Raw genomic sequence first — 16,911 nt, forward strand, 5'->3', positions numbered from 1 at the left:
TGGGAAAGGACCTTTTTTCCTAGATGCAGATCTGGACTGGGATCTCTCCTTATATCCGTGATCATGCCCCCTACTCTTGTGAGAGGGTTTCTTAGGCTTAACAGTTTTGACCTATACTCCAGAGCTCATGCTCAGAGTGGTGTTGCTCACCATCTGAGGCTGCTGTACAGGGGGGTCTTCCCAGCTTGGAACTGGAATCTTATTGCCTTCTCCATGAGAGATTTCCACAGATGGAGCTCTCATCTATCCTGGGCTAAGGGTCGGAAGGAGCAGGAAATGCTGCACTGGGCGGTAATTATGAGACTCCTCGAGGAAGCAAAGGTAGTGCTGGTGTTCACTGCTGATGGAGAAGGAACAAGATCAGGGGATATAGTTCTGAAACTTTGGGCATAGTCCTTCTCTATGGGGAGAAACTTTCTGAAGCAGGGAGGAACTAGACAAACTATATTACCTATAAAAAACACTATGACCAAGCTCACTACAACTATTTACAATATATATTTACAGATTCTGAAAGGAAAGGATGATTGTAATGGACACAATGGATTCCAACTCAGATTGGGGCCACCCTTCATGCCCTTTGTTAAGAGCACGATGACAACTGCGCAAGCATGGACCAACAGATGCTACTTGATACAAATCTCTGGTCTCAGTCCCATGGAGCGCATGCGTATCCACATGTGGAATACACATAGGGCCCAGCACTTGAAGAACCCCATTTTTTCTTATAAAATATAATTTCTCTTGGTTATTTAGTAAAGATAAATATTGATTAATATTTAATTCTTATTGCACAGTTATAATTTAAGATGTTGTTGTATATCCTTAAAGTGCTGAAAAGAATGATCAGAAGAATCCTGGCTGGTACAGGTGACATTCCATCCCTTCTACAAACAAAGCCTCAAATGTTTGAGAGGGCCACACGCATCTCCCCTATAACCAGAGGAAAGTTAACAAGCTATATCTGTTGCAATGAATCAATGGGAGTTACTAGGCAGATTTGTCCAGGGTTATAATTCTGGCTTGTAGGGTGGGTCAACAGAATTTGGATTCCCTTTGCAGCATTACGGATCCTGCAACCCTGTTACAGTTGATTACCCTAAAGCATATTTATCACCATAAAATTACCCTAAAAAGTACTGTGCCGAATTTCTTTTGGGGACAGGCCCACATAGAACAAAATAAATATGATTAAGGTTTAACCTGTTCAGATAATTAAATAGAAGCTTTTATGAACAAAATAAAGCCTCATCTTCAGTATTACTGTATTTAACATTTTAAAGAGCTTTTCATTTTGCAATTTAGCATGGCATTCAAAGGGTCCAGGTAACAGTCAATAGCACTAGACCTAAGTCCTTGGAGAGTAATCTAAAGTAAAGCCATCTTCAGGTCATTCCATGACATTCTTCTAACAGCCTCATGTAGCCCTGCTGATAGGGCTTATATATCTCTGATTTACTACCATCTAGTCCCGTGGGATTATTATAACTTTGAAAAATATGGTTCTACTGTATTTCGTTATGTGTTTTGAGAAATATTTACTAGGCAGTGGATTAATAGAAATATCATAAAACGTTTGAGTTATCACCTTTCATCTTATCTGTTCTAGCTGATTGTTCAGAAGGTGAAGAAGAATGGTGCAGTATATAGCTCAAACATTGGTAGAACACCCTTTTATGGACTCAGTGATGCCTATAAAAAGTATGGAAGTTTAATACTTCTGTGTTGATGGTTTCTGACCTACAACTGATTTTAGCAAAACAAGTGTCCTTCAACAGGTATGTGCTTTCAGCAGGGGTGAAAGTAACTTAAATGACTTATCAGTACGCTGGGCGGCCAGGGTTCTGGGAAAGGTGGGAGGGGGCAGCTCTGGGCCTCTGGAAGGGGAGGGGTCTTGAGCAGAAGGGGCAGGCCAAAATCCCCCAGCCAGCCCTTCAGCGGTAGCCGTAGCGGCAGCGGTGGCCGGGAGCCCCAGGCCCTTTAAATCGTCGCCGTAGCCCCGGGGCAGCTGCCCCTTTTGCCCCCCATTAGTGGCCCAGCGGGTACGGTCAGCACTTTCTGACCACTACACCATACCGAACCGGACCAGCGTACTTTTACCTTTGGTTTTCAGGGAGAACACAATTGACTAACATTTGTTTTTGCATATTTACACCATTCTCCTTCTCCTAGGAACATGCTTAAAAAAAAAAAAAAACTGCAATTTAAACCTAAAACAATGACAGATGAAGAAGGGGCAGCATTGATCATTCAAGCATGTTTCCGTAGATATAAATTACAATACAACAACATACTGGGCCATATGAGGATTTATATTACTTGAAGATATAGTACAATGTATTTTTAGCAATATTGTGGAACATACACTTTTAATTTCTATATTTAACTTGGCACATAGCCCATAGCTATATTGTCTCATGAGCCAATCAGTCTTATTGCTTTTCTGAAAAAATCAGGCACCTTCCAAGCTTTATATTCAACACTTTTTTCTTTTAATATACTTCTCAGTTCTCTTACTGCCCATATTAGATTAAGAATTTCCCCTTTTCTTTCTCGTATACATCTAACTTCTCAATCCTCCTGATCCCTGTCTCCAATTCCTTCTTTATAGCATTTTTTCTCTTTCAATTTAGCAGTTGCTATACCTATTACTTTGGCCCTAAAAACTTCTTTAGAGGCATCCCATAAAAGCTGGGATGAAATTAAATCCCTCAAACATCTTTCACTTCTATATTCTCCTGCCAACTAGCTTTAATTTGCTTCACCACAGCAGGGTTTTGCAATAGTAAGTTATTAAATCTTCAAGCTCATGACTTCTTTCTCTTGACAGGGGGACAGACTGAATGACCTCTCTAATTTCTATGGACTGCATGACACTTTTCTATGGGAAAAGGTGGGCAAGATGGTAAAGTAAACAATAAACTGAATAGCTGATTGTTGGGATAAGAGGGCACATAATAACAAAACAAGAAAGATCAACAGCAATCCACACTGTTGGCGGAGGTTATTGACTGTGGATATAATTACTAATCCTGTTTTTATTTCTGGAGTGTGAATTTGGTCCTACTGCCATTGGAAGCATTCTCTTGTGATGAATGGGTCATAGTATACTCCAGTATCACCGTCTAATATATTTTATTTTGCAATAAAGAGCTATTTATTACATTGTTTTTACATCTTGTGCATACATATAAAACTTCCACTCATTTCTCTCTCCTTGATTGGTCTCAGATGGATAACAAAAAAATGTCAAAAGAAGAAGAAAAATAACCATATTGTACTGTTGTATATGCATACAAAATGTATTTTCTCTTGCAAATTTGGAGCAGCAGATAAAACAACACACAAACCAAATCTTCAGGAAGAACTGCACTTACTGGTTTTATTGTTGTCTTAAGCAAAGTCTTTTCTTTCCTCTCCCTTGGCTGATCACAGTCAAGATCTAAAATGTTAAATTCTTAGAGTGCAGATTAATCTAAGACCCCCACCCCCAACCTTGCTACAATCTCCTTTTTTCCTGTACTAGCTTCTCTGTTGCTCAAGAAACAACACAGCATTGAAATACAAAGCTATGAACTAAAATGTTTTGGATCACAGTGGTTCAATTTGTGGACTATGTGGGATCATGTAGGATTTTGCAGGCTTTCTACAAAATACATAGATGTCTTGCAGAGATTGTGAGGCAGGTTCCCTGAGCTTGAATGGGGTCACTACACTTCATCCAACAGTGCGGTAGAAGTGTTCTTTTGAGGTTCAATCCATGAACTTTCGTTCCTCCTCTTTCTTACACTCAAGCCTCATCTCTCATGCACAAAAGTTCAATTAAAAACAAGATGTGATGGCACAGAGACTCTTTCTGAATATTACTATATGGTTTCAGTAGCTCCACTGGTTTGTTTAGAGCAGCTTTACATTTCCTGGTGGCTCAGCAGTTCAACTGTCTGATGTCGGACTTGCTGTTCTTCACAAACCTAATGGGCAGCCAACATTACGTTTGTCAGCCATAGGAAATAAGCAAAGATTTCTTTGCCAGGCGGAACTACCATCTCCAATGAGAAAGTGAATTAGGGAATACCCCTCTACCCCAATATAACGCCACCCGATATAACACAAATTTGGATATAATGCAGTAAAGCAGTGCTCTGGGGGGGGGGAGGGGGGGGGGCGAAATGCGCACTCCGGCGGATCGAAGCAAGTTCAATAGAATGCGGTTTCACCTATAACGCGGTAAGATTTTTTGACTCCTGAGGAGAGTGTTATATCGGGGTAGAGGTGTATTTATATTTCTGACCCACTTTGTTTTTGTATGTAATACAAATTCATAGGTGATCAGGAAGGGAAACACACAAATACTCAACTTTATATTTTACCCTCTGGTGAACACCATTTAAAAAGCTTCAGTGCTGTGAGAGTGATTCAGTAATATCATTAAACTTCATTGGATGGCAATATCAGAAAGAATAGCCTGAACACAAAATTAATACTCTGCTTAAACACTGCTACAAAAATGAAGTTGTAGTAATTATTTGGCCATTTTTTTTGCCTATTTTCTATGCTAAATGCTCTAGAGTTTGTCTTTATATAATTTACTGGCCAAAGGTTAAATTTCAAATCCACACATTGTGTTTCACAAGAATCCAAAATATCCAAAATCTCACGAGGGCGCTATCAGATCTAAATTGCATTCAACTGAATTTCCGCTTATTTGGGAAAACAAACAAAAAAACCCCACATTCCCCCTCAAGTGACCTCAGCTGGTCTTTTGCGATCTCTCTCAGGATTTCTTGATTGATAGTAAACTATATAAAGATATTTTAAGTTACTTAGTACCATGAATAAACTTCAAAAAATATCAGAATTGATATTTTTTGATAATAGTCAGAATGTGATGCATCTGATTCTGCAATTTCAATTGAATTTGGACTGAGTGAGCCAGATTATCTGACAGTTTAAGGAGTCAGCTTTGCAGCTTTACATGCTCAGGGCTTTAACCTATTGATAATAATACAGAGTATTACCCTGTTTGTCGTTTTGCAGGTGACAGAGGGTTGTACTACTTGTGGCTTTCTTGTAGTTGTGACTAGCTGCAATGTGAGCCAAACTTAAATCCGATTTTAAAATATTCAGTGCTTCACACAGGGAAACATACAGTACAAGAAGCTAGATCGTATAACAGTTCAACAGCCAAATTATTACTGACCAAGCTCAGGTGTGCTGGGCAGGAGAGAGAACAGGAAGCCATCCTTACCCACTCAATCAGTACTGCTTGCACTCCCTGAATGCATGAGGAGAAATCCTGGTAACATTCAACAATCCAGAAGTGACTTGACTGGGTGGATTGGAGGTTTGGCCATGGCTTCGCCATCCTGTACACTAGCAACCAGCAGAACATAGGAGCTGGGAAAGAGCATAAGATATACCTTTTCTAAGGCCTGAATCAATGGCCAAGGAAATCGTGGGAAAGACTTCCAATGACTTCAATGGGCTTTAGATGAGACTAAGCACACAGCCAAAGTGTGCTCCCCACCTCTAGAAGCATTATGCCAACATCTCTCCTGTCCAAGCAAAATACCTCCAGCCACTGTCTCTCAAGCAGTGTATCTTCTTCCCCTGCCAGTGCAGCTGTGGCTTTAACATCTGTAACTGTGTTCTAAACACTTTACTGAAACTATTTCTTTTTTGTTTCTTTGTTCATTATAACCCACACATCACTACCAGCATTCCACATCAGCCCCAATATAACATAATATGCACAACATGCAGTTCGCCGTTATAGCTTTGGTGATCTATAACGTAGCACCTTAAGTCTTAAACAAATTATTCTATATATAGTAAATGAGTGTGCGCATTTTCTCACTTTCATACTCATATACCTGAACTGGAAAACTGTACATTCAAACAGAAAAAGAGATCACTCAGAAAACCTGACTGTTTTACCACTGGAAGTTAGTTTTGCATGATAGAAAGCATTCCAGCAGTATTCCCGATACTTAAGACAGATCTACCTGTAATAGTATAATGGCAATTACTATGTAAGATACTTTACATTTTTTGTGTATCCAGTATTTGTGTATTTAGTGCCTTCAGTGTATTATTTTCTGTGCCTCTCAGAATCATACAATATTAGCATTGAAAGAGACCTCAGGAGGTCATCTAGTCCAATCCCCTGCTCAAAGCAGGGCAAACACCAACTAAATCATCCCAGCCAGGTCTTTGTCAAGCTGGGCCTTAAAAACCTCTAAGGATGGAGATCCCACCACCTCCCTAGGTAACCCATTCCAGTGCTTCACCATATTCATCATATTATTTTGTCTCTTCGATAGCCCTCTATGATCACCGTTTCTAAAATACAGCTTGCGCTTTGAGGTCCTTTGAAGTGGGTTTAAGGATATTTAGTGACTTTTACTGCTATGTTTTCAGGTTTTCAATCAACTTTAAGGTAACTATTCATTTTATTTTTGTAATTGCAGACTGGCCAAGGGAAAAAGCAGACCAATTTACTTTCTGTAGAATATTTGTTTTACTCGGATGACAAATCAGAGATAGACTGTCTCCCCAGTATAGACATATTACATTTTCTTCAACTTTTTATGTTACAGATAATATAAATATTGTTTTATAAAAAAATCTGCTTAGATGTAGAGATTAGAGAACCTAAGTCACTTCTGTAGCCATGTGAATAATAGGCTCCCTACTAAGTCAGAACATATGACAAGAAATCCAACACAGAGAAAAAGGCCACTAGGACTATCATGATATTCACCTTCAGTTTTCTTCCTTCCTTTTAAAAAAAAAAAAACCTTAAAAGATATCATTTAAAATGAAAAAAGAGCAAAGAAAAATCACCTTGAACAATACAATCAAAGAGATGAAAAAATAGCATTCAGCATTCCAGTGGTCTCTTCTTTTGAAGTTCCCCTGAGTTTTGGAGAGCACTAAACTCTTGCCAGTCACTTTGAGCTTATACAGAGCTTAATTCGTACTAAAACCTTAATTGGGAAAAAAGGATGCTGCATAACTAACTTATATCTGAACCCAGCTTAGTACTGTACTTCCCATAGTCAGATATGGTCAGGGTTTAGAATTTGAGAGTTTATGCTATATACTTTGTGCTATATTTCAGACAACTACATTTTAAAAGGAACACTTTCAAGTACTTTGGTTTTCAGGAACAGATAAAAATAGAGATTAGTTGTATGAAATAAGGCAACACAGATATTTTTCTAACAAATGTACTTTAACAATGCAAACCAAAGAAGAAGAAATGGCTGTTGATAAAAGGGTGATTGTCTCTGTGTCTAAGTTATTGTTAGTGATGACTCATTTTGTGTGCTATACTCTATTTTAGTTATATCAGTCTTGTTTTCTAAAGATATTAGACTGATGGACAGAATACAACACACCTTCCTTTGGGCTACATGTGCCTTACCTATAATTAGCCCACACTTGCACATTTCTTGTTTGCACTGAACTCATCTTTACTGTTCAAGTAAAGGGAATTCATGTGAGCAGTGTTCCAAAGAATTCTGAACTTCTAGAGAAAGTCAAAACTTAAAAGGTTTGGAGGTTCAGTTAAGAAAACTTTGGATACTTCTCTGAACTTTCTTCAAACCTTTTGGGACTATCCCCTTATGTCACCATTAACACCTCAAAGACAAGTGCCTGACCAACCTTCTGACAAGCTCCCACAGAGTAAAGCTACCTTTTTCCTCTCAAACTAATCCAGTACTCTCTCAACTTCCACAGCTTTCCAGCTTTCAGCACCAGGCTTATAGCTCTTACCCCCTACCTTTTAAGATTTGTTATGGGTTGTATGGCCCTAGATACTAGCAAGTTTTAATTCTTGTGTACTCAGTTTTATTTTCCACAGACTGCATTGTGTACCAAAATTCAGAGAAATGAAAGCAGAGATATCTAAGTTATGCATATATACACTACTTAGACTGCAAGCTCTGTGGAGCAGCAACCACATTTTTGTTGTGGGTTTGTTCAATAACTAGACATAGGTGCTACTGTGATGTTAATAAATAAATAATAAATACAAAAAACTCTTGGGAGAACGGAATCCCATGTGTATCCCAAACTTCCATATCTATTAACTCCAAAGGTAGAAATTCAAACTCCTGAACAACTGTGACTTGGCCTACAGTACAGATCTCATGCCTAACATTTTTCTTCACAGCTTTTGTTCCAGTAACAGCGACAGCATCAATACCTCCATTTTTCCCTTCTCCCATCTATGGACCTTCTTCCATATTGTCCTATGTATAGGACTGTGTTGTCCTAAAACTTCCCTCATCTCATCTCCGTAAGACCCACTTCTCCCACTTTTGCCCAGAAATTTAACTAGTGAAAATTTTAAATTTGACCATCAAAAATATTTTTTTTCCCATTCCAGTGGGCTATTTTATGTCCATAACAGGAAGCACTATTGATATCTGTGTGTTGAAAAGCACTAAGCACATTATTGGTATTTATCAAACGAATAAGACAACCAACCGCAAAAGACATTTGTGTTTTCAGTCTGACTAGAACAAACACCTCAAAATCAGATGCGGAGGCAAGATGAAGCAGTGCAAGGGCTGCTCTAGTTGTAACAGCCCCCTACTGGGGATTAGTGGAGCACAGTACACCCTGCCTAGGCCCACTAATAGCATGGACAGAGATAGATTCTGGGGTGGGGGGGGGAGGAGGGAGAGTGTGGCTTACAGTCACCTCTGTCAACTTTATGCCACCTGGGCATTCCTCATCGGTAGAGGAATTCCCAGCTCACTGCATGGAAAAATTTTAAAAGTGGCCTAAAGGAGATGTGAGTGGGGCAGATCAGTCCTTCGGACGTTAAAATGAATGTGAAGAACCTTGTTAAAGAAAGCAATTGTGTTTCTAAGACTAATTTTGAAAGTCTATCATTCATAAAATAAGCTATCAGTTGCTCTGAGCCTTTGCTTATGCACATACCCTCCATACTGAGTACTCTATGCTCTTAAGAAATAGTTATCAATTAATAGATACAATGGGCACATGACAAATCCAGATTCTTATGACCATTGTACATTGTGATTTTCAGATAGTCCCAGTCTATAAATGGAGATTACTTAGCTGTAACTGGAAGCTCTTTGAGCTGAGTGGCCCCTAACCGTATCTGTGGGTGTGCATGCATGCCATTCACCTGAGACCACAAAATCATGCAAATAGTGTCAGTTAGTCCATGCTTTCACCCTGGATCTCCTCATATTCAGCATTGTGGGTATAAGGGGAGGTATGGACTAACAGCCTCTCCACTTCCTTCTCTACCATAAATCCAGTCACGATCCAAAGCAGAAGGGAAGGAGACCAGGTAGTGGAATATAGATAAATACCACACATCTCAAGGAACTTCCAATTACAGCTAGGTAACATCCATTTCTTCGTTGAGTGCTGATCCCTGTGTGTATTCTATATGTTGGCAGCAATCAAGCAACACTCAGATAGGAGGGGTGCACAAGGATGCAGGAGGTATAGATGTCTGTAACACTACATCAGCAGAAGAGGATTAGATCAAAACATGCTGTGTGAAAGTGTGGCTGTAACTCCAGGTTCTTCTTCATCATCACCATCACCATCACCAACCATAACCACATTGCTCATCAATGATGGTGCCCCAATGACCAATCAACCAATTGTCTCCACCCCTGACAATTGTGTGTCAAGTGCTTGAGTCTCCACAAAGTCCATTCCCGTCCACTCTTATGTTGCCAGTCCATCTCTTCTCCTGTCTACCTCTTCTTCGCTTCCCCTGTACTGTCCTGTGGAGGATGATCTTGGATAGGCCAGACGATCTTGTTACATGGCCGTACCACTTCAGCTTGCACTTCTTCAAGGTTGTCAGGTGGCCTTCATATGATCCAGAACATTGGGTGATGATATTACAGACCTCTTCATTAATGATGTGGTCGAAGTAGGAGATACCTAGGATTTTATGGAAGCATCTCCTCTCTACTACCTGTACTTTCCCTTCAAGTTTGGCCGTAAGGGTCCGTGTCTCACACGCATACAGAAAAATGGAGATGACAAATGCATGCACCTATTCTGTCCCTGGACCCACCAGGTTACCACCTTACAAATGTCTAGCACAGATACTTCTTGAAGAGTTGTTACTGAGGTCACCTGTGCTCTAGTGGAATGGGCCCTCTCCCTACTGGGGGAGGGAGATGCACCAACTAATAGCAAAGGAGAATACCACCAGAAATCCACTTAGAGAGTGTCTGAGCAGATATTGCCTATCCCTGTGCTTGCTCTGCTATAACAACAAATGGGCTAGGTGATTTTCTAAATGGTTTCATTCTTTGCAGGTAGAAAACCAATGCTTGTCTAATGTTGAGAGGATGCAGTCTCCTCTCCTCGCTAGAGACATGAGGCTTCAGGAAGAATAGCGGTAAGTGATTTGATAGGTTTATGCGGAACTCAGAAATTACCTTCTGGATGAATTTCAGGTGAAGATGAAGGGATAGCATTCTCTTTATGAAATGGAGTGTCTGGCCAGTCAGCCCCCAGCTTACACACCTTCTTGGCGGACAAAATGACAAGCAGAAAGGTGACCTTCATAGACAGGTGAGACATTGAGCACATGACCAAAGGTTTGAAAGGAGGTTCAGTACATGTTGAAAGTACGAGAATGAGATCCTCCCACATTGGCTCCACTACTGGTGGGAAGGTCCTGTTAAGAGCCTTTAAGGAAGCTGGCTGTTACCAGGCGAATAAAAAGAGAATACTGGAGGATGAAATGTTAGGTGGAATTGCAGCAAGCTAATAGAAAGACCTGACATCTTGAGAATGAGAAGGTGGTCTAAAATAGCAGGAATACCTGCTGGACCTAGTGATTCCTGGGTCTGCTTTGTCCAGGTAAAGAAATCCATTTATTACATTTTCTGGTAGAATCTTTTCTGCTGTGATTAAGAATAGCTTGAACAGCCTCCAAACATGAATGCTCTAGGTCTGACACCCATCCAAATAGCAAGTCATGATGTGAAGAGTCTTGGTTGGGATGTCTGATCCTGCCATTCTCCTGAGTTGGTGGGAAGAGTTGGATGCTGATGGGATGATGGGCTGCTATCAGTAGAAGGTCTGGAAACCAGAATTGTATGGGCCAGGTGGGTGTGATGAGTATGACTTATGCTTTGTCATCACGAATCTTCTGGATGTTTCCATGGCTGCTTGTACTACTAGGGAGTCAGGGCTAAGGTGAGTGAGGGCTAAGAATTCTGCCCCTTTCACAGGCACAAAGTAACATTTCTCAACACTTTAAGGGATACAGGTAAATGTTGCCAGTATATCCATAGCACTTTAGTTGGTTCTATAATGGCCTCACTTATTGGGCGAGCTACCTGATTGTGTGCCTTGCAGGATATCCAAGAACTTTACTGCATATCTTCAACTTCTTCTAATGGAATCTGAAGTTCTGCCACCACCCTCTGCAATAGTTCTTCATAAAACCCATGGTTGTTGGATGGGGATGGTGAAAGATGGGGCAATTGCCTTATCAGGTGACAAAGATGATACCCCTATCAGTAACACTGTTACTGATGGATCCAGCTCGTCATCTTTTTCCTCTGTGTACACCTGCAGTGCCAGTTGCTGTTGCCTAAGAGGAGAGGGATGATGTGATTCTATGGTAGAGCACATGGACCAGGGGTCTCATTCATAATGATCCCATAGACCCTTGTAATGAAAGTATGAATGGTTGAAGGCTGGTTGGTGGGTGTGATGGCTGCATTAGGTACCAGCTATCTCTTGGAGTTTAACCTTGCTTGGGCAGAGGACAGGTCCAAGAAACTCTACAAACCCTGGGTTAGGGAGGTGATAGTTTGTCGGATTCAGCCAACTAGAAGACCAGTGCCATTGTCACTGGAAGGAAGCAAGCCTTGACTCACAGATAGTCTAGGCGACTAATGCTGCCATCTCCTCCTTGAGAAGGTGTCTTCCTCTGTGGTTTAGATGTCTTTCAGAAGACCTGAGCCTGAAAGTAGAGGGGATTGTGGCTCCGGGAGGACTAAGTTCTCTCTGGTGTAGAATATGCCTCAGTCCATTCCTGAGCATGACGGGTCGTGGCTGTTGGTTCCACCTGATCCAGTACCACAACAAACTTAACAGTTGGCGGGGTTGGTACCATTAGAGAGGGAGAGTCCCATCTGGAGCTCTTGGTTGGTACTGGTGGACGTTGGTCCTGCAACATGCTAGAGATACTTGTGTAGCTTCTCCTGCTCCCTTTCCCTTCATGGCTTAGAAGCTTAGGCAGACCTCAGAACTGTGTTCCCAACTTGCAAGGAGTTGGGAGGGATCCCTTATCCTGGAAGGCTCAGAGGGGGATCTGTTTGTATGTCTGAGAGAGTGCCCCTTAAGCTTCTCATGAGAAGTCTAAGATCATAGATCTTTAGTTTGATCTGATCTGGCCTCTACTCCAGAGTTTGTGTTTGGAGGCACACTGCTCAAGGCCTGCAGCTGCTGTAGAGAGGGGTCCCTATGGCTTGGATCTGATTGGGATCTCCTGGCTTTCTCCTTGAACTGCTTCCTCAATAGAAGCTCTTGTCCCTCTTAGATCCGGGGTGGAAAGGAGTAACAGATACTGCACTTGGCAGAGAGATATCTCCCCCCAAGGTATGAAAACAGGACTGGTGATTGTCACTGATTGAGAAGGAGCAAGGGTAGGAAATGCAGTTTTTAAATCCAGGACTTCTGGGCATAGGCCTACGCCCAAAAGGAGGGATGGAGAGGGTCCCCAAGGTGGGGAAAGCTAAGCTATACTAACTATGTAAAATACTAGCAAACTATATATGGTTATATTTACCGAAATGAAGAGGCTGTGAGGATAGCTCAACACAGACTCAGGACATGAGGTGGTAAGAAGGAACTGGAGAGGGAGTCAGACTGCACCTCCCCTTATGCCCTCTAGTCTCAGGTGCATGGTGCACAGGCATATTCACATGTGGAATACACATAGGGTACAGCTCTTGATGAATTAATTTTAGCAAATCAAATATACCCCTCAACTCCAAAGAACACTGAAAAATAATCATATATAATAAAACCATTTTTATTCTCTATTGCCACAAAAATCTGAATTTATGCATTACGCTCCCCGGGGGGGAAAGCATATGTGCCTGTAACAGCATTGCATCTACTACCATTTTATTCAAAATTCACATGAATTACCCATTTCACACTGCAGATATAATCATATTTTTCCTTGCCTGATGAAAGCACCCTGCACTGTATATGTCCATCTGAGTTGTTAATATAATGAATTAACATAAGAATGCAAAATTTAGAGAAAGCATTTTGAATAGTTCTAGTTATTGAATGCTTGAATTCTATTAGTTCTTAGTGCATTATGAGAAATTTTCAGTCTCCAAGAGATAAGACCTGTCTTTGGAAAGGGCACATCAGTTTAGAGAATGCCCTTCACCATGTATGTTCACATTCTCCATATATGAATGTACATTGACACATGCATATGCGCACACATGGTGATATGCTATCCTAAGTAACATATCAGGTTAATGCAGCCATTTCTGTAGAACATGTGCAGTGTTTGAGATCAGTATTTAAGATTTCTCCATTACCTTCCTGATGAAGTGATTAACAATTTCATTAATTAACACGAAATGCAGATAAGAGTCTCTTTTGCCAGTGCCATGAAGAAATAATATTTTCTCTTTAAAAGTACTGTAATTACAGTTACAGTATGCAGTATTTAAAAAACAATAGTTGATATAGGCAGAAGGTTAATCATGACTGATTCATGATTACTCTTTGGTGTCCTCAATATTTATACTATTATAATCTAGGCATGTTAACTCCATGTTATTTGTCCAGTAATTATTTCATATAGTGAACTTTATGGAGAATGATTTAATGGTAGTTACAGGTATCAAATCATGCAACTGCAATGAGTTTCTACTATAAAGGTAATATAACTACACTGTGATTACAGTGTCTACAGTGTCCTTGTTATAATAAAGTGTGACCCCCCTTTTTTTTTTTAAATTATTTGGTTGTCAGATTTTTTTTCTTTTTATTTTTTGGATTCATTTCTTCAGTCTCTAACTTTAATAGAGGAAACAAGTGCCCTTTAATTTAGGGACATATTTTCACATCAGTTATATATGGGCAAAATGGGTAGTTGCCACTCAGATCAATATTTATGTGCATAGATACCCAGCAGTATTAATGGAGGACTACTCTAAATAGGGATTTAGGGATTTTGTATTTGGAAGTTTGGCTATCAATTCTTACTCAATTTTTAGTACATAACCACTTCACCATACAGTATTCATTTTTGTGTATCCAAGTTAGGGCTAAAATCAACTGTCAATACTCAGCACATTTTCCTAAACTTTACTGTACTCTATGAGAGTGAGCTATTAAAGTCAGGTCATATTTATAAAATGTACAGCACAAGAAATTTACCACTGGGAAAATACCACATACATTAGAATATTTAGTGATCACATAAGGTGGAGTCCACATCAGCCTTAAAAAGGTGATTTTAACAGAAAATAAAAAACACCTGTCCCCAAAGCAGTTATTCCTATTATTCCAAAGTGCAGGTTAGCCCTGCAAAATGGCAATTGGAGAAAACAAAGAACCTGTTTAATTTATGCTTTAAGTAAGGCCTTAAATTTTAATCCTCTTCCTCTCCTGGTTCCACCATACTATTAATCCCCTTATGTTTAAGGTTTTAAATTCCTAATGAACAAAAACCATTGTCAACTATTTGAATTAGCTTTTTTTAATCCTCTGTCCAGAGTAGTTTAAATATGTAAATACATCTATTGAGGATTATGTTTTAATTGTGATTAACTGATAAACACGCTTTTCTATGTAGTACTTATTTGTAACTTAGAAAGCTTCAATGTGCCCCAGAGATGCTTTCGCTGATTTCATTTATTCATTACTCTGTCCAGGACCAATTCTAAAGTCAACACACAGGCAAAACATCTATCAAACTCAGAGTGAGTTTTGCCGAATGAGGACTACAGAAACAGACACTTTATGTTTGACACTTTATCCCTTTCACTGTGAAAATATAGTTAATAGAGGATCTATCCTATGCACCATATCCTCAGCTACTCTAAAACTGCATAGTTTGGTTTACAACAATTCAGCTATATTCATTTAGATCATATGATGATGCATGATGTTTACTTTTGTTTGAGCAAGGTTTTTTGTGGGGGGTGAGGTGGGGTGTTTAGATTTCATGAGTATTATTTATGAATTCCTTACAGATAGAATTAAGACAAACTCACCCTTTGAATTGTAAGATTATTTGAATATAAAAGTGAAATAAAATCAAATAGTGTTAGCCTTTATGAAAACAAAATCTGAAAGGAAAATGATTTTTATTGGACAAACCTCATGCCATAACACATTAAAAGTGTCAAATTCTTTCCATATTCTTTCCAATTGGTTTTGACTTTTTTAAACAACAGCGTTTTAGGGGAAAAGGGATTTGTGGCAAACAAGTGTTACCTATTTTCTATACTCCGAAGAAGAGCTTTGTTCATACTTCTTTTGGTGCAAATAGGGTGACCAGATCACCAAAGACAAATATCGGGACGCGGGGGGGGGTGTGACGTGGGGGGGGGCGTGGGGGGGGCGGGGCCAAAAAAAAAAAAACCCTTCCTCCGCAAGCGCTGGAGGGAGGCCCGGGAGACTCAGGGGAAGCGCGGGGCCGGGGTAGTGAGAGTCCGGCCTGGCCCCGAGCAGGCAGGACTCAGTTGGGTGGTAGGGCGAGGAGGGGGGCGGCCCGCGGGGCCAGGCGGTGGCTGTTCTCACCCCCGGCCAGCAGGACTCGGGAGCAGCCGCTGCTGCAGCTCCCACTGCCGCGGGGGAGGAAGCAGCCATGGCGCTCCGCGGCTCTGGCGCCTCCGAACCCCCCGAGCCCGGGCCTCCTGCGGGGACCCAGCAGCGCGCACGCTGCGCCCAGCCCCTGGCCAGTCGCGTCTGGGCTGCTGCCCAGCTGGTGCTATCGCGCGGCGGCCCCGGAGTGGGGGCAGCAGGCCCCAGCCCCCCCGTCCCGCTCGGGTCCCGCAGGGGAACGAACGGGGCTGGGCTGCCGATGCCTCCGCGGGATAGCACCAGCTGGGCAGCAGCCCAGACGCGACTGGCCAGGGGCTGGGCCCAGCGTGCGCGCTGCTGGGTCCCCGCAGCAGGCCCCGGCTCGGGGGGTTCGGGGGCGCCGCAGCCGCCGAGCGCCATGGCCGCTTCCTCCCCCGCGGCAGTGGGAGCTGCAGCAGCGGCTGCTCCCAAGTCCCACTGCCCGGGGGGGGAGAACAACAGCCGCCGCTTGGCCCCGCGGGCCGCCCCCCTCCTCTCCCTACCACCCGACTGAGTCCTGCCTGTTCGGGGCCAGGCCGGACTCTTACTCACCCTGGTCCCGCGCTTCCCCTGAGTCTCCCGGGCCTCCCTCCAGCGCTTGCGTAGGGGGGAGGAATGGTGAGCCCGGGGAAGAGGCGGGGATTCGGGGAGGGAGCCAATCGGGGGAGGAGGGGGCGGAGTCGGGGCGGGGGGGGGGGTGCGAGCACTTCCGGGCTCCAGGCTCCGGGGCATTTCCTTGTTTGTCCGGTTGTCCCGACCGCATGTCGGTCGGCACGCGGGACAAACAAGGAAATATCGGGACGGTCCCGATAAAATCGGGACGTCTGGTCACCCTAGGTGCAAACAACTCTTTCATACAAACTTTGTAATTTTTAAAGAAAAATGCTAGAAAGCCTGTAGGTATTTTTACCCTCGGTTCTTTCAAAATAAACTTTTTTTTTTAAAAAGCTGGCTTTGAAATGTATACTAAATATAATAACGTACATACTTATTTTAAATACATATGGTTAAAAGAAGAAGTTTACTGAATCACTTTGAACTCACACTTTAAAACGA

The 16,911-nt window shown here is 41.8% G+C and overlaps 1 protein-coding gene across 1 annotated transcript in view; it reads right to left on the reverse strand.

The window, feature by feature from the left end:
• The window catches only part of LRP1B (LDL receptor related protein 1B), a 1,261,104-nt gene that overhangs the window by 842,514 nt on the left and 401,679 nt on the right, over positions 1 to 16,911 (reverse strand). The window lies entirely within an intron of this gene.

The sequence above is a fragment of the Chrysemys picta genome, chromosome 11 (assembly GCF_011386835.1).
Source record: "Chrysemys picta bellii isolate R12L10 chromosome 11, ASM1138683v2, whole genome shotgun sequence".
Lineage (NCBI taxonomy): Eukaryota > Metazoa > Chordata > Testudines > Emydidae > Chrysemys > Chrysemys picta.